Below are 27,515 nucleotides of genomic sequence, written 5' to 3' on the forward strand. Positions count from 1 at the left end.
TTAAAGCCCACCCAGTTCCAACCCCTGCTGTGGGTTGGGTGCCACCCCCCAGATCGGGGTCCCATCAGCCTGGCCTTCAGTGCCAGCGCCATGAAAGAAATGTGCTTCATTTCTAGAGGCAGCTGGGATGGAGACACATGGGTTTATTACTGCTGGCAATGACCTAATCGACCCCAGTGCCTGATAATGCCTTCATGTATCTGTGTGGGGTTTCCAAAGTGTCTCTGCATCCTTTTGGGTTTGGATGAATTTTACAGCTCTAATCAGACACCTCTATTACACATTTCTGCTCTTTCTACCCAAAATGTTTGACAAGCTCAGCTGCTAAAGGAGATCTGTAAAATTTGGGGACCGAGCTGTCAGCTCACCCAGCAGCCTCATCACCGCCTGGCCACTAATGAGGGTGGGGATGTGCCGGGCAGAACAGCCACAGTGAGTCAGTGACATTCCCTGTGCTGCCTGCTGCCTTCCAGCAGAAAAAGAGACACCGAGAGGAAAGTCAGAAAGAAACCTTTTTCCTACCTGATTATCTGATGTCTGCTCTGTGCCATTTATTTTTAATAGTGATGTGACACAGCTTAATGTTACGTCAATTAAATTGAACTGCCGGGGGATGCAGTGATCACCCATCACCGCAGCGCTGCTGCAGCTGCCCCGCATGGGTCTGGGCAGGGTGGAGGAAGCTCTTCCCCAGTGGAGTGATTCATTTCTCCCCACATGTGATTTGCAAGAATTTCACAGGAAATTAATGATTGGATAATGTCACAATTGAGGACAAAATAAAAGATTTGGTTCCTAAATTTTAATATATGTTCTAATATTGCTTCGAAATAGCATCATGTGTTTCCCCACAGCTCAGAGAAGGGGCATTCTGGAAACCACAAAGGGTTCATCTCAAAGGGTGCCAAGGATGGGGAGGCTGAGCTCTGGGTTCCCATAGGGCGTCTCCAAGCCCTGATATCAGTGCTGAGTCACTGCTGACTGCAAAAAACAGTGTGCAGGGAGAGCAGATGAGCCTCATTCATGGGCAATAAATCAGTGCACACGAAGCTCCTGCAGGATTGCCTCCATCAGAAAACTACTGCCCAAGTAATTTTATTAACAGAATTTTGAAAAGCCCAAATGCTTTGCAAAAAAAAAAAAAAAAAAAAAAAGAGGGATGATCTACAAATAAATCACCTCTCAATATCAACACAGCAAGAAAAATTCATTAAGTGCCTTTTAAAAGTGCTGGCTCTGACTTAGCAGATCTTTTTCAGATGTTCCTCTCAAGCAAACCTAAACATCAAATAATAACTGTATAAAGGCAAATACTATAACAACTCTGGAAACACATTATGCATCTCTTCCTTTGATAGAGGTCTCTGTGCTTTTATGAAATGTTCATTATCAGTACTTTCTCCTATATCTGAAAAAGAGACAGCGGTGCTTTGCTGGCAGGGAACAGGGCCAACGGGGCATTATTTTTGATAGGCTGATGTTATGAAGCCATCCCTCACATTCCTGGGAAAATGATTTCTGTTACTGAAATTAAAACCAACTTGGAAAATATTTCCTGCTTTTAGAACAGATTCAGCTAACGTTTTCTTGTAATTTATATTAATAATGATCGCTCCAATATTTTAATGTGTTTCAACAGTTCCAGCAGCTTTATGGGGTAAGATCACTGTTATTTACTTGAGTGACTGGCTTTATGGAATAACTGCAGCTTTCAGGGAATGGAGATAGATGCTGAAACGAAGGAAAATAAAACACAAAATAGGTTCTCACCGCTCACATCGGACACAAAAAAACAAAGAGGAGAAGAAGGAGAGAATATATATTTGAAACATGGACACTAGAAGCCATTCCATTTGGACTAAATGGGCCGGTGCTTTTGTATGTCATTTTCAGTGAGACTGGAACAAATATGGAGAAGGTCATGGAGCAGCCCAACTGCTCCCAACTGGTGTCCAGGAGACAGGCTCCATCCTTTGCCCTACTTCCCTACTCTGTGAGTCTGGAGGGAGTTTGGGGTTTTTACCTCCTAGACCTCAGTATAAGCATATCTCCTGAGCAGAACTGCCCACAGCTGTGAGCAGCTTCTGCTCTGCGCCCTCGAGCTTCAGGAACGTTCAGGGATCCCATCCAAAGTCCCATGGAGTCAAGGGGCTCCTCTTAGTTCCAGAGCCAGGAAATACATTCTTAAAAGCTGAAACCAGTTTTATAAACACTTGGGCCTAAATCTGGAAACCTCTAAAAATGTATTATTATTTTTTCTTACTCTAATTGGAAACACGTGCGTCCAGTGCTCTGCACTTTGGAAGCATCTGCCCTGAGATGAGTGAACGGAGCTGGAAACTCCTCCTGTCCCACAGCCATGCAGAAGCAAAGCCCATGAGGGCATGTAGCAAGGGTTCAGGAGGCACGAGCCCCACTGCACAACTGCAGTGGTTTTCAGATAGCAAAGGATTTGGCTATGGGATTATTATAGCAATTAACAACACAGGGGGAAGCTATCAAAGGAATGTGAGCTCCTCTTTCCCTGCTTGGAGATTTTCTGAGGGCAGAACATGAGAGTTTTATTTATTTTCTCTATGAGAAGAATGCAATTTTTTTTTGCCATAAAGGGACCTGCAATGATTTTTCAGATTCTTTCAGATATCTGAGATGAACCATGATGCATCCAATAAAATCACATCACATTTTTCCTTTCTGAAAAGTGCAGCAGAAAAGCACTGCAAGGCTGCAAACACCTCCAAATTTGCGAACCTCCAAATGTTGCAGAGATGCCTAAAACATTATGTTGGGAAAATATGGAGTGAATGAGACAATTCTCCTCCTCAAATGATGACCCTCATCGTGAAGACTACTTCAAAGTTTGTTGAAATTATTCAAAACCTGAATTCCGAAGGAAAGATGCAATGCTTCCTTGCATCTACCAGAAATATTTGTCGTAGCGCACCAAAATGCAGATGTAAAAATGGAAACCAGACAGAGTTCAGACTGCCTGAGAAAAGCTGACTGAGAAAACAAAGCTGTGTGTTAACTCAGCACAGTCGCAGTTGCTTCCTGAGTTATCCTCTCGTTATCCTCTCAAAATTAAGAAATCCTCAGAGCAAACCCTTCTGAAGGATTGCTGCAGCCACCACAAAGGAACCTTAACAGTAACTTGGAAGTGTTCGCCTTGTGATGCTATTCCTCAGACCCTTTAAAAGAATTGCTTTTCTTTTCAGAAGCTCTAGGGTGATGAAGGGACACAAACAATTTGGCATTCAGATGACTGTCATTTTCCCCCTCACACAGCTGTAGGATTTGTGCCATTGGCACCCATTATCCTGGATAACCATACATTTCTGACGCTGCTTTTCAGCAGCGAGCTTACGCTCCTCAGAATTAGTCACTGCAGAAAAATCCATGCGGTGACGGGGATGAGAAAATGAAATCATGATGAGAGGGGATGAAAAACCCAACTGCCTGAATTCAGGTCAAGAGCAACACTGATTGATTTGGAAAAAGTCCTTTATAAATATTCAGCAGTGTCAGTGCATTCCGAATCAGACACTGAAATTACAATTCTCTCTTAGATCAAACCCTGAGCCTGGTTTAAAAAAAAAAAATATTGGCAGATGGCATCCCCTGCTCTTGGGGGTGAGAAGCAGAGGGCACTGCCATGCTCACACTGCATGCCACACTGCAGCAGCTCACTTCCCATATGTAAGGTGTGGTGTTTCTTGCAAATATTTGCTGAAAGTAAGGAGGGACCGAACACAGAAAGTAATAAACCCAATAGTTAAGTTTGTTTTAAAAGATGATCACAAGTCACATTTCTCCATACAGATCTGTGCAGAGATGGATGCTGCTTCTGTGTAATTTCTGACTTCAGAAGGCTTAAGCAAGGGCTAGCCGTGACCCGCAGTGAGAGCTGGCTGGCAAACAGCGAGTTTGTTTCATGGCAACTTCTGATGTTTCAAAATCTGTTTGCATTCTGCAAAGGAAACAAAATCAAAACACTTCCAATGCAATGGGGAGGCCAGTCCTGATACCCATGATCTGAGCAGGGGCTCCTCATTTTGCAGTGGGTCTTCCCCTGCCCTCCTTGCAGCCCAGGTGCCAAATGCACTGGTCCCCAAAGTAACCCATGTGCTTTGATAGAAAATCCGTGAGGTTGTAAACCCATGGCCCCTGCTGCTGCACTGCTCACTTGGGATGGTGCACACCCAGCAATGAGCCCTGCCAGCAGCTTGGGGAGCAGAGGCCAACCTAGATGACACATACTGTGTGCTCGGTACATCCATCTAGCAAGAACTCAGATCAGCAACGTGTGACAAAGGAGTGGGATCAATTCACAGGGAAGCAGCTGGAGGTGGGTTCTTCCATGTTTTATCTTTTGTGCTGGGAGATCATTTGCCAAATTGCTAAATGAAAAATAAAAGTGAACAGGATGACCAGCAACTACAACTCGCATTTTTCTTCATGAATTGATGCGATGTTATTCAGGTCCTGATCCCAGCTGCCCCGACCACTCCTGGATTCACTGCAGTGAGTTGTCCAGAAGGAAAGAAAGCATAAATCCCCACCTCCAGAACACCTTCCCAGTTGAGAGAAGTTGCCAGTTGTTGTCTAATAAATTCCAGGTGCACTGAGCTGTCGAAGCACAAGAAGTGCTGTGCTGGGAACAACACTGCTGAAATCACCAAAAGTACTGCAGCTCCCCAGGAAAGGAAGAAGCCCTTAGAGCTGCAGGGGGACAGACTTCTTGTCTTCTGATTTTCTCTTGCTCTTTTTAACCTTATCTGAGTACTACTGACTGGCAAGAGCATTGTCTGTATGAATCCAGGAAATACAAGGCAGACAAAGAGCCAAACCCTGTCAATCACGGGCAGACAGGACATGATAACACTCTTGAAACAGGTCCAAAATTCAAAAACCCTCCCTATAAAGAGACAAAAGTTAATTCAATCACAGAAAACACTGCAAGACCTCTCCGTGCCAGGTCCCCATGCTTTCATTGAGCTCTATCTTGTGCTTCTGCTCCATCATCTGCTATTCACATGACTCCACTTAGCAACCGATCTGATTAGGTTTGTTTGTGCACTGGGTGCTGTTATTTCTGGTTCAGATTAGTGCTTCCTTCTTTCTCTGTTTCCTCACATACAGCTGAATTATCTCCTTTCACCCAGAGCTTGCTGCATGGTTATCCCACTTCTGCACAGCAAAGCAGAGCATCCTTGCTGCTGCTGTTTTATGGCTTAGAAGGGAGGAAACAACACTCATTTTCATGCAAATCCCTACTGTCTATCAGGCATCATAGTTGTCAAGCAGGTCATTAGAGGCCTACTGTGTAAAATGAAGATTACTAATTAGAGCTGGAGAAATAATTTGCAACAGATAATTTATCCAATGGATTTAGATGTTTTTTTCCTTGCAGAGTCCCTGCCAGCAGGTTGTGACTTCACCGGAGCGGCCATTACTTGGAATGATTTTTAACTCATTCCATTCATGGCAATGGATTCTGGTTTTCCACTATTACTTTCCTGAGCTGGGTGCTCACCTGGCATTGATCTCAGGATGTGGGGTTTGTTTCCTGGCTCAGACATCAAAATAGGGCTGAAATGAGTAAATACCAGAATAGCTTTCCCCCAACACCGATTTGTGTTTCTGCAAACATCACAACATAAAAGTAGCTTGGGAAGCTTCCATTAAAATCCATTTATGCAGGAAAAAAAAATAATGCAATTGCAAAAACTAAGTTCTACCCAGAGCAAATCTCACAGATCTCAGACAAGAGCCTGAAGCCTGTGGTTATGCAAGTCTTATGAATGAATATCACCAAAAGTAGGAAAAAAGTTATCCTGCAGGGAAAAGGGGAAGGAATGCAGCCAGCTGCCAACATCCCCAAAGGCCTTGTGGTACCCTATGCACATCCATTAAATACAGAAGGAACTGAAAATGAAAACTCGTGTTGTGACTCATTGTTACAGGAAACAGGATTGAGCAAAGCCTGACCGTTCACTGTGATGGAAATCCAAAACATGGGTTTGGGATAATTTTGATTGACTGTTTCTCCTCAGCCCATGACAAATTCTGTTACTTTGGCTCAAAATGTTTATCTGATTCAGTCTGAAGAGAGAAATTGAAGTCTTCCATTGATTTTCTTCCTGCTACAAAAGTCAACGTGCTGCAAACATCAATTCCAGCTCAATGCACTCTGTGAGCATTCAGAGAAAGGTGGAGAATGAAGAAAGGAGACAATTCACCCAGTGAAGTAATGCCTGTGCTAACGCACACACTCCTGAGAAACCTTCAGCTACATTCACCATTTTTAATAACAACAAAGGGCAAAGTCACACCTAGGGCTGGCACAGCAAAGCCCGAGTTGTGAAGGAGCTGCTTCATTTCCAGCCCATGAACAATACATAGAACAGCCTCAGGAGGGTTAAGAGAGTTTCAATGAATGAAAAAGGACAATTTGTACCAGACTCCCCAATCCCATCTGCTGCACTATGGGAGCACGCGGTGTTCTCTGCGGTGACTCACCCTCCTTTGTGCTCACAGGCAGGGAGGGATGGGAGATGGAGCCATGCTCAGAGGGAGAAAACACAGCCAATGCTCTGAGCTCACCTGTTAGTCCAAACCACCCTCAAATGAAGGCCTTTGCAGGGCTCTGTGGTCGCTCAGCATGCATGAACGGTGCTGGTGGCCAGGGGATGTGGTGGCTCTGGGGGTGGAGAAAAGAGCAGCAGTGAGGGATGTGAGCTGTGTTCTCAACTCTGCTGTGTGCCAACAAATGTCATTTCTATCTGCAGACAGGGAGTAACCACTCAGCTACACAAGGTGCTTGGGGTTCCCTGCATTTCTTTAAGGCATAACTTTTTTTTTTTTGTATGCAACTGAAAAAACAGCTTTAGGCACCCAAATGGAGCCCCAAACCAAGGAAAATCATAGAATCATTATAGTTGGAAAAGACTCCTGAGATCACTAAGTCCAGCCATCAGCACATCCCCACCATGCCCACTGACAGCCTCCCTTAGTGCCATATCTCCACAGCTCAATAACACCTCCAGGGACAGTGACCTCACCACTCCCTGGGCAGCCTGTGCCAGTGCACCATCAACTCTTTCTGAGAAGAAATTTTCCCTAACATCCAACCTAAACTTCCCCTGATGCAACTTAAGGCCATTACCTCTTGTCCATCCAAGATGTCATCTTCCTGCTCCAGATGCCAGCAGGTCTAACAGCACAGCTGTGAAGGCATGAGCACCTGGGGGTGCTTTTATACAGCGTGGAGGTATTTAACCCTTTCTCTAAATAAGCTTTAAAAAAAAAAAAGTGTGTTTGATAGAGCTAAGAGAGCAGCGAACCAAATCAGGCTTAATTGTGCTAATTACCCAAAGCACAGCAACTGACTGTAGGTCTCTAAAGGAGGAGGCTGCATCCTGCCCCTGAGCAACACCTGTGTGCATGCAGTAGCTTTCATTTCTGAAGGGCACCAGAGTCTGAATCTCAGTCTGGTTCTCAGCACTGCATGGGATCTCATGCAGCTGATGCCTGGTGGCAGCCACACATCCCCATATCCCACCCAACCCAGAGCTGTCCTCCAAGTGCTTTGCTCAGGCTCAGCTCAGACCCGAGTGCTGCCTTTCCAGCTTCTTTCTGTGCTTTCATCCTTTGGCTGAAATCTGTAAGGAATCCCCAGGATTCACCAATCATTTATTTATGGGTTTGTTGTGATGACCCAGTGAGGCTGGAGGTTGCTGTCAGGGTATTGGTGTAACACGGGGCACAGCCAGACAGACCCCAGCACTGGGTCTTAAATACCTAAGGGCATTCCCACAGGCATTAACTGCTGCATTATTTTTTTTTTTTTAACCTGAACTGTATGTTTTAGAATACACAGATGTCTTTGTTCAGAATAAACCAAAAATAGCAGATTTTCCTCTGCTTAGCTGGGTGTTAAATTATTTACATTTCAAAACCCATAAGTAGAAACAATGACTGCATTTCCAGTGCCTGCTCCTGCTGTCAAATATCCTTTTCTCTTTTGCAACCTAATTTAGACTTCCTTTTTAGAGTTGCAGCTTAACTCCATTTCCAATTACATTAAAGGAACCAAGAGTCGAGGTTGTTATCTTGCCATTTGCATGAATAGCGACTAGAGATGCTCCCCATGAAGGTGAGGGCAGCCATTGCTGTGCCCATGCAGGGGGTGGGCAATGGGAAGGCGAGGATATTCACTCCCCGTGGTCCCATTGGGCTCCCTTGCATGGAGCATCCAGGGAGAAGTGCTGAGGCTGGGTGGGATGCTGATCATTGGGCCCAACACGGGTCAACAGAGCTGCTTTAATAGCTACATGAGCTGGTAGTGAACAAGAAATGCTTTCAGATACCCCATAATTTCAGCAAGCTGGCTGAGCCTCCACATCTGCCCCACAGGGGTTGATGAACCGCCGCCTCCCCGGCACCTCCCAGCTCTCCGCTCGCCTTCGCCAGGTGTTGGCACCACGATTGCCAAAATCTTTGTGTGGGTGCCAGCCACCTTTGCCCCTCTTTCTCCTGGTTCCACTCCTGCGTGTGTTTCTGCTGACACAGTTACTGCCTCAGCCCGCGGCCGTGCGAGCTGAGCCCCGGCCAAGAGCAGCCATCTAAGCAATGTGTCTGCCTCGGTTCACCCAAACCGAGGAGCAGCATCCCAGTGGTGCGTGCTTTTCTTGGAGGATTATAAAAGGGATATTATGGATCTATCTGGAGTCTTTGCATTGCCAGCCCCTGTGATTTTATTACCCATCTTCTGATATTTGGAATTTTTCATAAAGCTCTGCTCTTGGAGTAATAAGTGAGGCTCTCAGCTTTCACTGAGAAATGAAAGGAAGCTTCTAGCCTGCGTGTTTCAGAAAAGCTGGAAAATGTGCCTGAAGGCACCGACTCCAAAAGGCAAATTAAAAGAACCAATATGTTTTCTTTCTTTTTAATACAATTGTGAGTCAGAGCCAGGAATGGGGCACTGTTGGTGATTTATAGGTTCTGTGCTGGCAGCTCTCCAGTCTCAGTGACGGCACCGTGCACAGGGAGTCGGGCTTTGTGAAGCTGCCCGGTGGTGTTCACCTGGTGCCATGTGGTGCCTTGGGACAAAGCTCACAGAGCAACTCTTCAGGGAGGGTTCTGCAAAAGGCATGGTTTGAAATGCACACACTACTTTATAAACCACTGAGATATGAAATGACTTGTACTGAGATTCAGATGGAGACAGTGACCTTGGCATGTGTGGCAAGTGGCAGTGAATGGGGTGGATGGCTCTGAAATTTGGAAGTGGGGGATTGGTGTGTGCTTTGGAAGGCTGATGGTTGGGGCTGCTATTTGCATCGTGGGCACGGCCTTCTCATCCAAGGCATTATGGACAAGGAGATGAAAATAATCACGGGCATGCTGACGGCCCCATAACACCAAAGCCATGGCAAACACCGTACTAACCAGGTGCTGCTCTGGAAGGCAGTGCCGTTGCAATCCCAGTGCTGCACCTGTTCCATGTTTGGCGCACACACGTGTTTGATTTTGGAAGAAATGCACAAACTGCCCTTCCCACTTTGTGAGCAAAAGGACTACATAAGGCACATACATGGTGCCAGCTGAGTTATGGGCTCATGAGGAGGTGTCAGTAACAGTTCGCTGCCTATGAATACCTGTACCAGGCAGGCCTGGCTTTGTAACAAGTGAGCACATTGGAGGATGGGTCTCTGCATGAGCTGCCCATGTCCCTCTTGGTTTTTGGAGAAAACACTTCATGGTAAAGCTGTGAACACTTCCTTTCCAAGCATCTCTTGGGGTGTTGGTGCCACAGCACAGCCGTACCTCCAGGAAGCAGCAGAACCACAGTGAGTATTTGCCAGCAGAGCTGCAGGAGGCCCCTGGGAATGGAGCTTCCAGGTGGCTGGCACCCATACAAATCACAGGGCTGCCAGCAAACCCCTACATGTGGGCATTCTCCAATGGGAACATCCCACCACACCTCCGCAGCTGCAGCAGGGGTCCTGCTGGCTCTGTGGGGCCGGGTAGTGCTGAGCATGGAACAGTGAGCAGCTCCACCTTAAGCTGCAGCTCTGTGAGCGTTCTGCTGGCCTCCTGCCATCGAAACCGCTGCAGGCTGAGCTGTCATCAGAAGAAAGTGTGTGCTTTGCGTGGGGAGGGGGTGGTCAGGCGGCCGTTTCTTCATTGATCTTGTAATTTTAAAAGCTTATTTCTGGGGTGGCTTTATTTTTCCTCTCTTCATCACAATACATTTCAAATCGATTTTGCAACCCCTCACGCCACTCCTCACAAAGGTAACTGTGCTAAAGGCAGTGCTTTCTGGGGGGTCTTCCTCACCAGCACCCCAAACAGAGACCCCCAGAGTTGCCCGGAGTCATGGGGACTCTCTGTGTGCCCCCTGCCCTTGCCACAGCCCCCAAGTCCCCAGCCCTGCTCTCTGTTTTTCATCTTGCACTTCCTGCTAATCACACCATCAGTACTTGTGCTGATTAACTGCTTAGGTCTCCATTTAATTAAAACATACAGCCTTTTGGAAGAGCCAGAGGTTGCAGACAGATTTTATTCCTATCATTCCAGATTGGATTGGCATTAGCCATCAATACTGGGGGAACCAAAGCAGTTCACCCTTTCCCTGACTGTGTCAGATACATCACCAGCTGTTTGCTCAGTGATGTTTTCCAAGTCTGAGGATCTCCAAATGTTTAGCCACACATTCACAAGGTCACTCTTTTTCATTAAAAGACTGTGCAAAAAAACCACACCTGCAGAGAAGGCCAACACAGCACCAATGTCATAACGTAGGGAAAGCAGTGCAGGGGCAGCTCCTGATCCAAGAGCAAGGCAGGTCATAGGGAATACGTCTGGTTTAGGATAGGATCTGGTTCTCTGCCTTAGCAGGTCCCTTTGGAGCCCAGCACCAAGCAGCCCATGGGGCTTGCACACTCCTGGAAGGGCTTAAAAAGGTCCAGTGTTGCAGAATGCTGGCAAGCAGGAATGTAGGGTGTGGAGGGATGTGATCACTTGCAATTAACTCCGAGCAACAGGCATGCAACAGAAAGCCTGCTGTGTTTGCTTTGCTGTGAAATAAGCAAGAACTTTGCTCGCTCCTGGCCGTGCCCAGGAGGACATTGCAGCCCCATGCACCAGACCCGCACGCAGTCAGGACACTGCGGACAGGGCTCACTTTTGTCAGGAATACTTCAGTGCCTCATTACCAACCTCAAAAGTATTTGGCTGTAGCTTACTTTTGAGGTTTGGGCTGAGGCCAGGGACTCCAGCAGGAAAAGTCAAACCTAAACAGACGAGTTCAGGTTCAAACTTCCCCAGCCCGGCCACGGGGCGTTCCCCACTGGGTGCAGGGAGAGCCCTTCTGCAGGGCATGGCTGCACAAAGGGCACGAAAGGCATTTTCCAGCAGCAGCTAATGGCCCATATTTCATCTTAAAAAAAAAAATAATAACCAGACAAAACAAAGCTAATAACTTGCTCCTCGGTATTTTGCTGTGATAGCAACCTTTGCCTGTTTGGATTTATTTTCCTTTTTCACCCACAGCTCATGGGGGAATGGGTTCCTGTTGAGTTGAAGACACTGCAGAGCTTTGTGCTCCAGATATTGCTTTCATCGGGAATGGCTTCCTGTTCACAGCAATGCCCTCTCTCCTATAGCTGGAAAAGGAACCCGGTGCCCCCATCTCTCCCTGCATGGGGATGGGATGCTGTGCCCAGCCCTCGGGTCAGGTCCCCAAAGCAGTGTCCAACCTCATGGCTGGAGCTGTTGGCTGCCCCCTGCCATGAGCAGCTGCAGCTCCCTGCATCCCAGGGAAGCTGTCACCTACAGGGAGACATCGGCTCTCCCTGTGCTGATAGCACCTTTTTTTCTGCTTGAATTGCTGCAACATCAGCCAAACAAGGAGGGACTGCAAACAGCCACAGAAAGCAGGGGAACTCCTAGGGCTCAGCATGCTGGGAATATCCAGCTGCTGTCTGGAACAATACAACAAATGCCATCGGTTCATTCCTGCGGCCTTTGACACATAAATTCGGTAACTAACCTGACCTGTGGCTGCTTTTCTGAGAGACCGGCCGAGACATGACAAATATGCCTCTCAGCATACCAGGGCTGATTACCGGCAGCCTATAGGAATAGCTCAGAGCTGCGTGGTTACAGCAGGAAAAAGCAGCGTGCTCTGGGCACGGCCTGCACGGCAACAAGGCATTGTGTGGGTGTCCTTAGGGAAAATCCTCACGTTCACAGAGAATGAGTGTTGGTTTGAGGAAGGGGGGCTCATATTTTAGGGTCTTTGCTGGCCACCAGCACGGCCATGGGCTGCTCCTCCAGCGTGTCGGGTGGCTTCCAGGAGGGATGGTTTCCCAGCAGAATCACCCGGACTCGCTTTGGGCTTTGCTGCACAGCTCTTATTCTGCTCCCATCTGCTAGGACCATTTCAAACCTTAAGTTTTAACATGTGATTTCACAACACGTGGCTCTGGGAGGGTGACCGGCCTGCAAATCAGCCCCCTCCAATCCCCAGTCAGGTGCTTTACATTAAGCAATTAAACTGAGCAATAAATATCACTTTGTTGTGAACGAGCCTCCATTTCCTTTTCTATTTTAATAACAATAATGGTCAAACTTCTGTTTAAGAAGCACTTTCTGGTTCTATTTGGAAGTGTGCCAACCTATTCAAGAGATGTAAGATTTGTATGGGGAGGCAATAGTTTTTATTAAGGCAAATTATATAATTAGGAAAGGAAGAAAAAAATAAAAAAAAACACAACACAAAACCACCAGCCGAGCTTTCAGGCACGCGATCCCTTCTCCATGTACAGGGAAATGCACTGCTACTGCCGGGCAACACACACACACTGCAGGCATTGCTGCAGCCACCAGAGCCCACCCAGGGCTGGGGGTCAGGATGTGTCTCCATGGCTCCTGGGAGGACCCTGCCCTATTGCAGCCCCATGAACAAAACTCTGTTCAGTACCTGCCAGCCCCAAGCAGCCTGGGTCTCCGAAGTGTACACATGAGCTCACTGTTCAGAAAATTACATTTTTTAAGCATATGATCCAGGCACGTGGGATTCCCACAACTTCTTCTGGCACAGCCTTTGCTTCGTCTTTTGGACTGGAAACCTCTTGGGGCAGGGACTGTGGTTTTAATTATGCACAGCTCCCAGCTGAGCAGAGCCATCAGTCCCTGCTAAATGAATAAATAATCACTGCAGCAAAGCACAGCCCCTTCCTGGCTCAAACCCATTACCGAAGTGTTTGTAGGTCACTGCATATTTGTAAGCAGAACTTAAATAAGATATGCGGATTGGGAAGCCCATAAGAAATGTCAGACTGAACTCCAAATTCTGCAATGTATTTTGATTATTAGAGGTGGAAAAAAGCAACGTTAAGCAGATAAAACTGATGCCAGGTCAGGACTAAGGGCTTCCACTGCTCACACCCAGCGCCAGGCAGTGACTTTTGGCCATGGCACTGATTGCTCATTCAAGTTGGGATCTGAATTGCCTCCATCCTAGTTAGATGTGGAAATGGACAGGGGCTGGGTAACTTATTTTAATGATTTCCTAACCATCACGGGAGGAGCTTCTCCAGACCTGCACTGCCCTGACACCAACCAGACCGGCTGCCTACATCCACTGCACTCCCCCAGTGCCACCAATGCTACAGACAGTGCAGCAGCAAAGAATGGTTCAAGGAAGTAAAAAAGAACAAAAACCACAGACACTGCAGATACACAGCAGGCAGACATCAGGGAAGGCTCAGGAGCTGACAGGGACTTTGGACCCACACAGACAGGAATCTTTTTGGGTAAAAAACGCAGATTATTGCAGGAAGTCTGAGAACAATGCTTGACTATTTAAGGACAGCAGTGTTTCCTTTCTGAACATCAGCATCATTAATTTGCTTTGGAGTCCAGCCAGATTCCATCTGATGCCTGCTCTCCTGTTAAGGTGGAAAAGTATGCATAAAATCTTGCTCGGTGTTACCCAAACATAATGGCCTATATTTCTATTCACATGCATTAAATCTTTGTAATCTGTCTGTGATTGCCACAAGATGTTAAAGAAGTATAAATAAGCTCAAAAAGCTACACAATTCCTGGGTGAAAAAAGGGTCACTGAGGAGTATTAAAATCAAATGCTGCTGGTTACTGCAGCTGGGAAGGAGCTGCCTGACCACTATTGTTTTGTCCCAGTACTTCCATTTCATCCCGAAGCACATCATGCCCATCTCCAGCCTTACTGGCCACACAGAGCTTCCACCTCCCATCATAAACACGGAGCAAAAAGCAGAGATGTGGGTGATAAATCATGAGCCAGTCGTTAGAGGATAAATTACACAGGGTTGAGAAATTCACAGGAAAGGACGGGTAGGAGTCATTTGCACAAGGAGTTAAAGATTATTTCCAAACATTAACCACAGTAACAGAAATCACAATTGCTTTGCTGATCCCATGCAACACCAAAAAGCCCAAGCCTTTTTCTGTATGTCAGAACTGCAGCAGGGCAGACCAAGTAACCCTTTCCATTAACTGATTGGATCGAGCTGCTTGGCATTTATTCTGCTGGAGGCAAGGTGCTTTTCCCTGGCTTGTAATTATTATTATTTTTAAATCCTTGCCTCTACTCAAACACACGTCTCATGCCCGTGTGCTAAAGAGCTTAATTTCCCCTTCATTTTCCCCTGCAACATCGCTGATGACAAAGTTTGCTCTAGGCCCTTGGCAACCAAGGGTAAAACAGGTACTCAAAAGATGGGCCACTTCCTTGGCTGAACAAGGGTTTGTTGTAAGGCAGGTGAGGGCAGGAGGGGTGCTTCTTATTTCTGAGCGATGGAAGTGGCAGCTCATGATCACTGTCCCCAAACTCCCAGCATTAGGCTGGGGAACTTGTTGGCTTAGGCTGTCTTTCCAGCTGCCTTCATTGGGAATAAGAATCCCACAGAGCTCTGATCTTGATTTATGAGGGCTTGGGATCCCTGATTAAGCAGTTAGGAGTGCTGAAGCAATGCTAGCCTCTCTTTGCAGCAAGCTTTCTTAGTCACCCATCAGGGACTGTGAGCTGTTAGTGAGTCTTCTGTCACTTTCTTCTATTGTTTTGTGGTCAAAGCCCTGAAGTCCAGACAGACTTAGCAACCTTGTTGGACTTCTTTCCCTATTTCTCCCCATTTCTGGGCTTTTGAGACAAGTTCTCATTCTGAAAACAACTCTCAATTTGATGCATGTTAGCCTCACCGAGGACACGACTGTGTTTGAAAATGACATTTTTTCCTCACTGCTCATGCACTGCTTTGACTGTTATAGAAAAACTAAATGCTTAAAAGTTACCTGGTTGAGTAAAGATCACACTGAGTGTCTGAAGAGCATCGTTCCCAGCCTGCCTGCCAGCAAACTCCACACAGCCTTAAGGAATGGGGTGACCACAACAACGTATCATCCTGCTCATTCCGGACCCTCGGATCCATGTGATGTGATTGTCATCCCGAAGATGCGTTGTGCTCAATGGCTCTGTAACACACAATGACCAACAGATGTTCAGGTGGGACATTAGGAAACATTCCTTATCAGAAAGAGTGGTCAGGCAGTGGCACAGCTGCCCAGGGAGCGGTGGGGTCACCATCCCCAGAGATGTTCCAGAACCGTGGGGATGTGGCACTGAGGGACAAGGGCAGTGGGCACAGTGAGGATGGATTGGGTTCTACTTGGTGATCTTGGTGGTCTTTTCCAACTATAATGATTCTATGATTCTATGGAAAGAATTAGTTCCTTTAGCTGTCAATTTAGAAAACAGAAGAAAGGAGAAGCAAAAATAAATAAATCTGATCCTATCACATGGCTCTCCTTTGCCTTCTGCTTGGGCTTCCAAAGCAGTAGGAGCACGGCAGAGCTGTGAGGCTGCATTATGCAACAGTGATCCCTTTGTTCCCTCCCACTTCAAGATTTAGCAGCAGGGAAGCAAAAAACTCCCATCTAGAAATGCAGAGGGGGGAGCAAATGTTAAGAGGATGCTGAATCCCTCTGAGCTATTAATGGAGAATTGCATAACAGCTGCCGCGGGGTTGCTAGGTTTTACCACGTCCCTGCACAGTGTTGGATATTAACAGGGCTTGTGCTTTCGGTGGTAGCTGTGAGCGGGGTGCGGGTTTCCATGGAGCTGGGAGCGTTGGCTCTGCTCATTCACAGCAAGATCTTGCAGTGCTTTGCTAAATCCATCTCCCAGCGAGGCGGGTACCACGGAGCCTGGGGGATGCGCGGGGGTGTGCCCGCCTCGCCTTGAAAAAGCCATTAAAAAAACCTTTAAGAGGCGAGATTCAGGAATGGTGCCTGCTTTGTCTCTCCTGGCAGCACCACGCTTTAACCCTCCTGTCCCCAGCCCTGAAACGTCTCCTACACGTGGGTCTGCCCTGACTGCTCCCAGTAACACAACGCCCACCTCCAGCTTCATGTTTGAAGCATCTTCACGGAGCCTCTGCACGGTGCGTGTTTCGGCACGTTGGCTTTGTGGGATCAGCCCGCGCTGGGGCTGGGTGCTGACGTGCTGTGCGTGCCCTTGTAGGGGAGAAGAACAGCGAGATGCCAGAGATCCCACATCTCCAATATGCCTGTGAGCTCAAACAGCTTTCTGTTGTGCCTCTAATTAGGCTAAGTGGAGTGTTGGATTCAAGTGCTAATTAGAAATGACCACTCTAAAATACATTAGGATATTTAGGGCTCTGCGCTGTTTGCATATTCAGGCTCCGGCTCCTGCTGTTGTGTTTGTGTGAGTAATGAGATGACTCCATCCATCTAATCCCTTTTAACCTGTGGCATTAATTATATTATTTTATGTTTCATTGTATAGTATTTTATTTATTCTATTTTATTATTTATTATTATTACTATGCTTTATTTTATTGTGACAGCTACACCGTGTCTAAGGAAATGGATTTCTAGCTATGGGAATACGCCCACAACAAACACCAGGGCAGCCCAACCTCATTGGGTGAACTTCGCCCTGCTCCTGGCAGGCAGCTTCCTTGCAATTTCTATTGTGTAAAATGAAACTTCTGAGTGTTGTGGAGCCAAGATCAAAGCACAGATGGGACCGGGCTCAGGCTGTAAGCCAAGGGCTTGGTGTAAGGCTGGTACCAACCCTGCTCTGGGTCCAGCATGGGCTTGGCCTCAGTTCAGTCTCACTCCCAAAGTCAAACTGATGAACTTCCATCCCTCAGATGGATGAATATGGACATATCTATGGCCTCACAGAGCCATAATTTCTGCCCGAATGCTTTATTATTTGGAAATCGTAAATAAGGCAAAGTGAAAAGGACAAGCCCCCTTAATCTACAAGCGGTGTGCTAAATGATGGCGGTAAATCTCCGCTGGCCTCACAGCAGGTTGATTGGCACACCCAAATAGCAGCGATTTTATCCCACAAAGCAAAGTGTAGGTATGGAGATCAGGTTTTGGAGAACAAAATCATACCCAGAAGGCTTTTTCCATTTTTCCATCCCTTTCTTGTAATCTCCAGATACTGTTCCTTTAGTGTTTGAGTGACGCTAAGTGAATTAAGAGAGAAATATCATTATTTTTAAAGACATGGGTTCTTGACAACGATGAGATGGGACCAGTGAGCAAGGAATTGCAAAGAACTGAGTCTGCTTGCCCTGTGTGTTCCGTAAGGCAATCCGCAGCTTCAGGAAAACCTCTCCTTTCCCTGTTGCCTTATTTACTGCACTGTGCAACCCAGCCTTCACTTAGGCTGAAGAAAACGAGAAGAATGAAGAAAAATGATCAGCTTTGACAAGGATGCTCACACATTTCCCTGCAGGGGGAATGCTGGGGGGGTGCGTTTGTACTCTACAGCACCATTGTTTCTCTGCTATAATCCCCCCCCCCAGCATCACATAGGGACCATCAGCACCAGGGACCTGTATTGCCTTGGGGCTGGGGCCCAGAGATTTATTGCCAGGTCATTGCTGGTGAGGGAGTGCCTGGGGAGGAGGAAAATCTGCTCTGTGGATAGCCAGGGCTAGAGCCTTGCTTCCCACCATGCAGAAGCAATATCTGCACCTGTCTGTACACGGCATTATTTCCTAGGTACCTGACTTGTAGGTACAATTAAGGACTTGTAAATCTGAGGAAATCTTAAATTAAGGGACAAAGCTGTGCCTGCAAACATTTGTGCCTGTCATTTTTCAGCTCTCACGGTGGAAGTCCTGTTAAAGCGAGGATGAAAAATTGGTCCTATGTCAATAACCTGCATGAATGATGCTTGAGAAAACTGGCAAGTCATCAAAAGGCCCTGTTCTCTGCTTAATTCCCTCCCTGGCTCATTATGGATTACCACGTTTTGTCTAGTTAGTGGCATGATTATGGAAATAGAAAAACCATTTTTCTCTGCTTCTTATCTGAAAGATAAATGAGGCACATATAATTGGCTCAAGTTATCATGCAGCAGTGAGCAGTGGTGATGCAGCTCTTTTCTGTCTTCAGCCTGAAGTCCTGAGGCAGGGCGAGCTGTCAGCATCCAGCTCTGGCTGCTTCCTACCCCAGCACCCACACACACAGTCAAAAGCAATATGTTTATTAAGGGCTGACATTCGTTGCCAGAAAAGGCTGTTCTATCCCAAAATTAAGCTTTCTTTCCCCAGATTAAGCCCCAGATTGGAGATGCCCAATAAGCACTTCTTTTAGGGTTGCTCGGCTGTGCTCCTGGACCCACTTACAGCTGCCTCAGATGGAGGATCCCTCAGTTTGGAGCCTAAAATCTGCATTTTCTACTTAAAATCACCTGCCAGAGTTCAGCAGCTGTGACGATGGGGTCACACTTGTGCTGTCACTGCATTTCCTCAAGCCTCTGAAGACACTATCAAGGGATGTTAATTGGAAAACATTAGAAAAAGCCCCAGCGATTCCAATTCAGACAGGGACCTTAGGGATAACGAGAAAAAAGAGGAAAGCATATTGGTTTTCCTTTAATTCTAAGTGGAAACAAAGAGCAATGGGATGGAAACAGGACACTTTCCCTCTGGTTTTTATTTTCAAAGCTTAATTCCACTCTAAGTATTCTCTAAGCATTTCATTCAAAGCCTGTTTCTAGAAACTCCAAAATAACAGCTGCCTGATGCGCTCATGATTATGTTCAATGCATAAAAATAATTCACCATTTTTTGGAAGCAGCCCCTCCCAAGTTGCACTTTTCACATACAGAACCACGCTAATGAGCAATCCATTACATTGTCACCCACAGTCATTATTTTCCGAGATGATGGGCAGATGACAGGAAGCTGCAGGTCGTGGATGAGCAGTGGGAACAGATTGTGAGGAGCAACAACCCCACTCTGCTGCCACCCAGAACCCCCAGCCAACGTGCCTTGAAAATACAGAGCTCTGGAGTTGTCCCTAAACGCAGGATTTCACAGCGTTCTCCAGGAAGCATCAATATTGATCTAATAAGGAAATGGAGCTGCAGATGCTAAAGTACTTACTGCATTTTTTTAAATATGGGGACAGCTTCAATTATCCCGCTATCATGTACTAAATAAGGTTGATTAATCAAGGTTTAAGATAACAGAAGGAGTTTTCTATGCCATTAACATGTCTCCGGGGATTCGCCCTTCTTTTGGGTAATGGGAAGCTTCTGGTTGTGAAGACACTGATAATAAGGATTTATAGCACCACAGCATGCAGTGTGTTCCATAAGGGACACTGTGAGAACAGGGGCACATGACAGCAAGCAGCTTCAATTACTTAGCTCCCCACCAGCACACCAGGACAGGGCTGCATGCTCCTTCCCCCCACCTTGTGGTTTGGTTTTCCTTCTCTCTCCATTTCCCAGTGTTTCTGCTTTGCACATTCCCTTCTTGAAAAAAAAAAAAAAAAAAAGGCAAAAAAAGGGAGAAATTCTACAAAGTCTCTGGCCATTCTCAAGACCAGAAGTGAACTTTCCAGACCTCACTATGGGTCTACTGGCCCGAACCACATTATGTGCATCACAGGGTGAAGTTTTCTCCTCAATATATTTTCTAATTTCCCTTATACGGGAAAATACAAGTATTTGTTGCTTTCCCTTGTTATGTATTAGCTACTAGGGCTTTCAAGCCCAATGGCTGTCATGTTGAACAGAAATCCAGTACCTGGTGGTTCCTATACATAAGCATGGAAAACGCATCATTGCATCTCTGACTTATTTCCACACTCGTTTCTCCCCAACAGATGTGGGAAATTCTCACGGGCTGCATGGGCACCTCGGGTGCTGTGAGTGTGAGTGTGTGGGGGGTGGTTTGGAATGAGGAGAGGGGATTGATGGGGCTTTATCATGCCTTGTGAAAACAGAGCCCGGAGAGAGAAGAGCAACACTTCCCTTTGAAAAGAGGGAGGAAAAAGCCAGATAAAAGATAGGCACTTTTCCTCCTAGACAGACTGCTAAATAGGCTCTTCTTGCTCATTGAGGTTCAGTAATGCAAGTTGACAGCATATTAAGGTTATTTCAGGTTCTTGTGTCTCCCAGGGTCATAAGCCTTCTGCTATGCATATTAATCCATCTTAGCATTCCTCCGAGTAGCTACGTAAGTAGGGCAATCGGTTTAGCATGAACCCTTTCCATTTACAGCGTAGCTGGGAGGAGAAACCTCCTAATTAACAGAATACCCATAGAAAATACAGAGAGATTTTAATATCACGGGGACATGGCACAACTTCCTGCTATTACAGAAAGACAAACCTGCACTGGAAATATTTTGGGGCCAAGCAGTGAGAGCAACCCAACAGCAGTGCTGTGCTGTGCCCCTGGGTGCTCCCACACAGCCCTGGGGGTTGGCACACCTGAATGCATTTACTTGTGCTCACAGGTCATGGTAGCCCTGCCATCTTCCATGCACTGTTAAGGTGACATCTGTGAATGTTGAAAATAACAGTACTCATTTAGAGCCCAGTGGGTTCAATTCTCTATTCTTACACTGTGTTCAGGGTGACTCAGAGCAAGCTTCCAAACTATCTGGCTGAGCCTACAAGCCATTTCTCTGGTGCTGGAGGGGGGGTGAGAGGGGCTGTTGCAGCGATGGAATAATGTGTGGCCTTAAACCTGGCCCCAACCGATGCTCACAGCCCATCCCTGATCTCAGTGCAAACACCTGGTCTGTATGTGGGCCATTGGTCCAGCACATCCCAGCCAGGCAGTCGCCAAGGGCCACTGGAGGCTCTGCAGAGAGAAGGCTTCTCCAAGAGAGAACACCCAGGGCAAAATTTCCTAAGAACTATTTTGTTTGCATGGATCAGGGTAAAACCAAATTCAGATATGGACTTCTGACTGCTTTCTCTTGCCGCAGGGCCAAAAAGGCCTGAAAACTAAGATAATCTAATTTAGGAAAGCCCAGTTAATATTTTGCCTTCCATTCTGGGGAAACCAAATGAAAAAATACTATTTATAAAATAAGTATTTAATTAGTTTTACTAGCAATCTAGGAATTCATAGCATAACTCCTGTGACTTCAAACCAATGAGCAAAGAATGAATGTCTCAAGAAAGAAAATGCCACTCAGCCAATGGAGTAAGTAAAACAGTAAATGACTGCACATTTAGATCAATCAATATGGCAATTACACAAAATATTACAAGATCCACGATTAATTAGGGATGACAAATTCTCCAAAAGGATAAAACATAGAAAAATTGTAAAACATAAGTGAGAATCAAGCTAACAACTGGTGAGAGGAGCTGGTAGCACTTAGTGCTTCAGCATCCCATGGGGCTTCAACCAAAGGTCACAGCAACAATCTGAGCACCCCTAAGATGGACGCATGTACCCTGTGGTACATGCTGTCAAATGGAGGGTATTGGGTAGGAGGTGCTCCCAGTGCAGGTACAAAGCAAAAGCTCACCTTCTTTGTCTTTTGTTTAAGCTTCATCCACTTTGTTGATGGAAAATCTCCTATTCAGTGTGAGTGCTTACAGCTCAAATTTGTTACTGCACATCACTGAGATATCATCACAGCATGTGCTCCTACTCTCATCAAGGAGAGCTGAAACATTTTAGCTTAAACCTCTTCTTTGGAGGTTTGCACAGCATCCCCACAGATGTGCCGTTCCATCTGATGGGCTGGAACCCAAGGAGCTGCTCCAGGGACTCAGCACCTCCTGCCTCTTTGACATCTGATTTCTCCAGCCACTATTTTCATTCTTTTTTTTTTCCTTCACTAGGTGATGTAAAGTGTTGAGAAGCTGCTATACAAAAGGCTCGAGGGCCTGTGGATTGGTTGCTGTGGGAGCCCACAGCCGGGAGCCATCCCTGCCCCACCTCTGGCAGCTACGAGTTGGGTGGCCGCTGATGTAAATCATCCCAGGCCCGTATGTGGGTCTATTTATTTTAACACTGCAGAGTTTGTTCCTTCTCCAGACAGTATGTAAGGGTGAAGTGCCAAAATCTGCACTGATGTATAGCTCTCACCCTCAGATTTATAATATAGCAAAAGCATAAGTCAGGATAGAAAACTGAGAAGGAGCTGGACCATGCCTGTGCTGTGTTTAATTTACAAGAGAGATGAAATCACAGAACACATCTTAAACATCTTATAGTTTGCCTTTCCTGCAAGATTCAGTCTTTGGTTCATCTTTTGCTCCTTGGGGCCAGTGTGGCCAAAGGGAGATGCAGTGGAGCGAAGCTTTGTGCCTCTGTCCTCTGACAGAACAGCACGGAGCTACCAAATGGGAATTACACTTTTCTACATGCTGGCAGATTGACACTCATTCTCCTCTTCCCACACCTCAATTTATTCCCTTCCCACCCCAGGGCACTGCTTCTTTTTGCTCCAGCTTGCTTGAACCCTTGAAGTACTCAGCCTTGGGACAGAAGTCATCATCCAGATGAGAGAGACATCTTATCTCCCCAGACAGGCTGGTGAAACACTCCTTAATGCAGTCACCCCCTCGTGTGAGGGACAGCCCAGCCAGCCTTGCTACAGGGCTTCTAGGTGCAGGAGCAAACCCACACACATACAACCAGCTTTTCAGATACAGTAGGAAACCCATTAAGCTTTGTGTGGTTATGCAAGCTGATACAAATGCCTTATTAATTAGAAAATCAATCACACTGTCCAGCTGATTGATGTTAATCCTACATCAAGAGAGGGGAACAATGGTATAATCAAGACGAGATCATTTCTTCCCATTACAGGGAAAGGGACAAGGCTGTGTTTCAAAGCAATTCTGCTGTGATGAGCTGCAAGGAGATGCATCATGTGCTAAGGGCTCTTTTAAGATGTGGCACATTATTGTGATCAATAATACTCAAATTTATACTGGATCCTGAATCTAAGGAAATTTTATATGAAGATTAGAGGAAATTATAATATGATCAGAGGGGATCACAGAGGAGGAGAGCTGTAATTATCCAAGGGCAGACTTAATAAATAGGGAAGAGCCCAAACCCTGAGAAATCAGAAGACGACAGCAAGAATATGTTAAGGGTGGGGAAAGCTTTTCATGGCATCCAGCTAATGCTTCAGAACTACAAAGTCATTTATTTCAAAAAAATTGATAATAGTTCAAAAGCCTAATGTTAGGCAAGCATAGAACAACAGTTAAAGGACTAAACCAGTTCTTCGCCTGATCTGCATCATTTGCAGCCAGTGCTAGGACCTAGCACTCAGGGACTGGTAACAAACAGCCCCAGCAGCTGTGTTCATACTGTCCCAAGGCAGTGTGCCCAGACAAGAATTTTGAAAAATGCAGACAAGAATCACACTAAATGATTGGAAGATAACTGGAATATAGCCCCTTCAACACGAGTCAGTCTTTGCAAAAAGCAAATGTTCATATGTTGTTTTGGTTCCAGGCTAATTGTTGTATAGCATATTCTATATAACATAAGACAAAGCCCCAAGGCTTGTAAGCCAAGTAGAATGCAAATTACGGCACTGACACAGCTGAAGGCTCCATGCAACTTTAATCAAGGGGGGTGCAATGTATGCATGAGACAAATGAGCAGGGCAGCTCCATTAGAAGGAGTGAGCCCTCAAAACACAGCCTGACTAATAGGCTGGAACATGACTATGAAAATGTTCACCTTGACCAACCTAGACTAAGGATATTCATGTTTGCAGAAAGCATCACAGTCATTGTGTGCCAATGACATTTAGCATTTCTGCAACAGCTCATAGAAATGCTCCACGCTCCAGTTGCTGTTCTCTTTCTTTCCCATCTTTATCGTTGTCTGTGGTATAAGAGCACGGGGAAAATTCAGTGAGGATTTGGGCTGCGCTGGGCTACAAACACACAGGTAACCTCTGCCCTGAAGAGTGACCACTCTAAATAGACACAGTGATCAAAAGAAGGAGCAGAACAGGAAAACAACTGAAAGAAAATAGAAGAGCTTGAAAATAGAACTCTACAGTCAGGCTTCCATCTGATGCAAGTAGGAGTCATTCATAGTAAGAAAGCCAGCTAATTTAGGGAGGAAAATAGCTGAAAATGCCTGATACATAGTGTGGGAAACTGGCTCATCAAGAGGTGGTTACTTTTGCATGCTGAGCTCTGATGAATTCTCTGAAAGAGCTTCACAAATGCCCCAGGAGACACAGGAGTTTTGCAATGGTTCCTGCTGGCTGCTATGGTCCTGCCTCATTTTCTCCGATGCAAGCAGGCGCTCCATGTGTCCTGGGATCAAACGCACAGTGGCTCCCCATGCTGCTCCATGTGCTGTGCACACTACAGCTGAGACGTTTGCAGTTTCATAACTCAAGAATTCAGAAATAGATATAAATTCACACATTCCACCACAAACAGATGGTGCCTTTGGCTGCCTCTCGCTGCGTTCCTCGAAGGTAGCACTGGGTTGCAGACATCAATCTTTCTACAACAATTTCTGCTTGCAGGGGTTTGGGGGTTTGTTTTTTGTTTCCCATTCATATTTCACACTGCAGAGGCTGAATGAACACGTGAGGAATTACTGACCTGTTTCCTGTGCCAGGAGGTGCAATAACAGCTGGAGATGGCCAGGAAACAAAGGTCTGGCTCTTGATACTCTGACGTTCAGGAGGTCGGGTGTGAGCAAAGTAGATACCAAGCTTGTACCCAGACTTGTTGGCTGTTGGCTATCCTGAAGCTTTCAGGATGAGGAATTGGGGGATTCTTCGAAAGCTACCTCATTCTGCAAAGGGAAAAAAAAAAAAAGAAAGAAAAAGTAAATGGCTAATGAAAAACTTCTGCTACCCCTGCTGATGTGCAGGACGTGGCTATATTCTGGAGGCAGCAATATCTGAGCAGGATGTGTGGGTCCTCCTTAGTCCACAGCTGTAAAGATGTATTGCCTCTGGGTGGGGGGAGCTCAGGGGAACAGCCCTCCTGCACACTTAGGTTCAATTCCAGCAGAAAAGCTCATTCACAAGGAAATGGTATCTGGGAATGTGCCCACAGGGAGAACTTGCAGCAGTTTCCAGGTTTGAGCACAGCTGCCCCAAGGGCCAGGCACAGCTTGATGGCTGCGGGTCTGCTCAGCAGCTCAGCTGCCTGCAGCTTCCATGGATGTCTGCTGTGTCCTCATGCCACCCTTGCCAGCTGTGTCACTGGTTCCTCTTCACATGAAACTCATACCAAGACAACTCATTTCTCACTGTATCCCCTCCCTGCTTGATCTGCATGGGCTGCACCATGCAGTGTCTGGGGCACGTGGAAGATTTGCAGAGGTAGAACTGGTGGCATTCACAAAACCACATAGTCATCAAGGTTGAAAAAGACCACTGAGATCATCTAGTCCAAATGTCAACCCATCTCCACCATGCCTTCTAACCCTTGCCCCTTATTCGGGGGCTTATTATGTAAAGGGAGCACCTGCCACTTGGACCACCAGGAGGAACACTGCCAAATGGTGAAAAAAATCTGTGAGGCTGTCATATTACAACTGTGGATTCCTTCAGCGTCTGAGCTGACAGTGAATTTATTGGGGAGGAAATGAAGGAGAGATGGCAAGAGGCATGAGCAACCGAGCAATAATGCACAAGGGAAGCAGCTCCAGTTATTTCTCAGCCATCACTCAGAAAGGAAAGGTAGGCAGCTCTTCAAGCAGCCTGTTTAATGCTGGCACTGTGCAGTAACAGGAAGCTTGCCAGCATATTTCATTAAAATACCTTTCCATCCGTTAATAATCATTCTCTGTGCTTTAATAGCACTTCCCCTCCAAGATTTCCAAGTGAACCCATAAATGTCAACTCAACCTTGAGAGAGGAGTATTCTTAGAGTGATTTTATACTTGGGTAAAGGGAAGGACAGAGGGATGTCTCACCAAGGCCCTGCACCACAGCACTACTGCACAAAGCCAGATAACCGAGTGACTGCACAGGGAAGTCCTGAGCCAGGAACCAAATCCAGGACTGGCAACTCTCATTCACAGCTTTTCCCCATCTAATAAAACTTTCCCCAGACTTTGCACATGAGATGTTATATGCCAAATTCCAGGAATAAGTTAATTGGAAACAAATGCCTTGCATGACCAGGAAAAAGTGTGTTTACAACTGCACTGCTGCTACCATTGCCCTACCACCAACCTGGTGCGGCCGGATGGCTGAAACCAGAACAGCACATTGACTCCCTGTTAGCCCACTGATGGCATGAGCAGTTTGAAGAAGGTTTTCTATGGTCAGGACAGTTGGTTCTGCAAAGCAGCACTGAATACTGTATTTCCTAAGGCAGAAAAATGGCCTTCAGTGAATTTTGATATGGTCAAGTCAAAGACATTTCTGAGTAACTGGAAATTTTCCTGTTGATGAAACAAGTACCCACATACCCTTACACTACATTTTGCTTATTTGTAATTACTAAGAATAGAGGAAAAAGCTATTCAGCTGCTTGAAATAGAGAAACTTCTGCTGTGCGTTTCAAACAGGAATTGCTTATGGTAAGTACTGCTGTCAGCATCACCAGCCCTTTCAAAGAGAACATGTCAAGGGTTTCTCTGGTACTATGCAGTTACTGCACTTTGTTTTTCTCTGGGATGTGGTCTGATACCAGGTCCCTTCCTTACAATGGGCTGTGTCCCAGTTTTCTTCAGAACTGAAGCCCTGGAGCTCTCCAAGAGCACAAGGAAATGCGTGACAGCAATAAAAACGGTAACAATAGTGACAGTAAGTGGTAGATCAAAATCTTGATCCTAGAGAGTAATGGTGTGAAATACGCACTTGACCCTACAGTGGTGTTCACCAAAGAACCCAAGGCTATTGACAGTGCAGGGCAGAGCAATTCCTCCATGGAAATACTCCAGTCATTGTGACAAAAGTGTCATAACCTCGATCCAGAACAGCCTGCGCACTCAGTCCAGAGTCTTTCACAATCACATTACATTACAGTTCTGTCCCAGCCTGTCTGGGGACACTGATGTGTCCTCTGCACTCAGAGGCAGATAAGTGGGAAACCACACATACTTCTGGTAAAGCTGGGTGTAATCCCATATCAAAATAAGCTTCTGATGTTTTAATATTTTGAATTATTTTCCTGATTTAAAAACAAACAAACAAACAAAAAAAAAACAG

The 27,515-nt window shown here is 46.1% G+C and overlaps 1 long non-coding RNA gene across 1 annotated transcript; it reads right to left on the reverse strand.

Moving 5' to 3' along the window:
- Window positions 1-3,165: 3,165 nt before the first annotated feature.
- LOC116243397 (uncharacterized) lies at window positions 3,166-27,240 on the reverse strand. The gene is made up of 6 exons (XR_016469813.1): window positions 27,165-27,240; window positions 26,535-26,670; window positions 24,946-25,141; window positions 15,343-15,522; window positions 6,604-6,700; window positions 3,166-3,967 (listed from the first exon to the last, which is right to left on the reverse strand). It is a non-coding gene; the product is annotated as an uncharacterized LOC116243397 (long non-coding RNA).
- Between the last annotated feature and the right edge of the window lie 275 nt (window positions 27,241-27,515).

This window comes from Phasianus colchicus, chromosome 10, assembly GCF_987193195.1.
Source record: "Phasianus colchicus chromosome 10, bPhaCol1.hap1.1, whole genome shotgun sequence".
NCBI classification, from domain to species: domain Eukaryota; kingdom Metazoa; phylum Chordata; class Aves; order Galliformes; family Phasianidae; genus Phasianus; species Phasianus colchicus.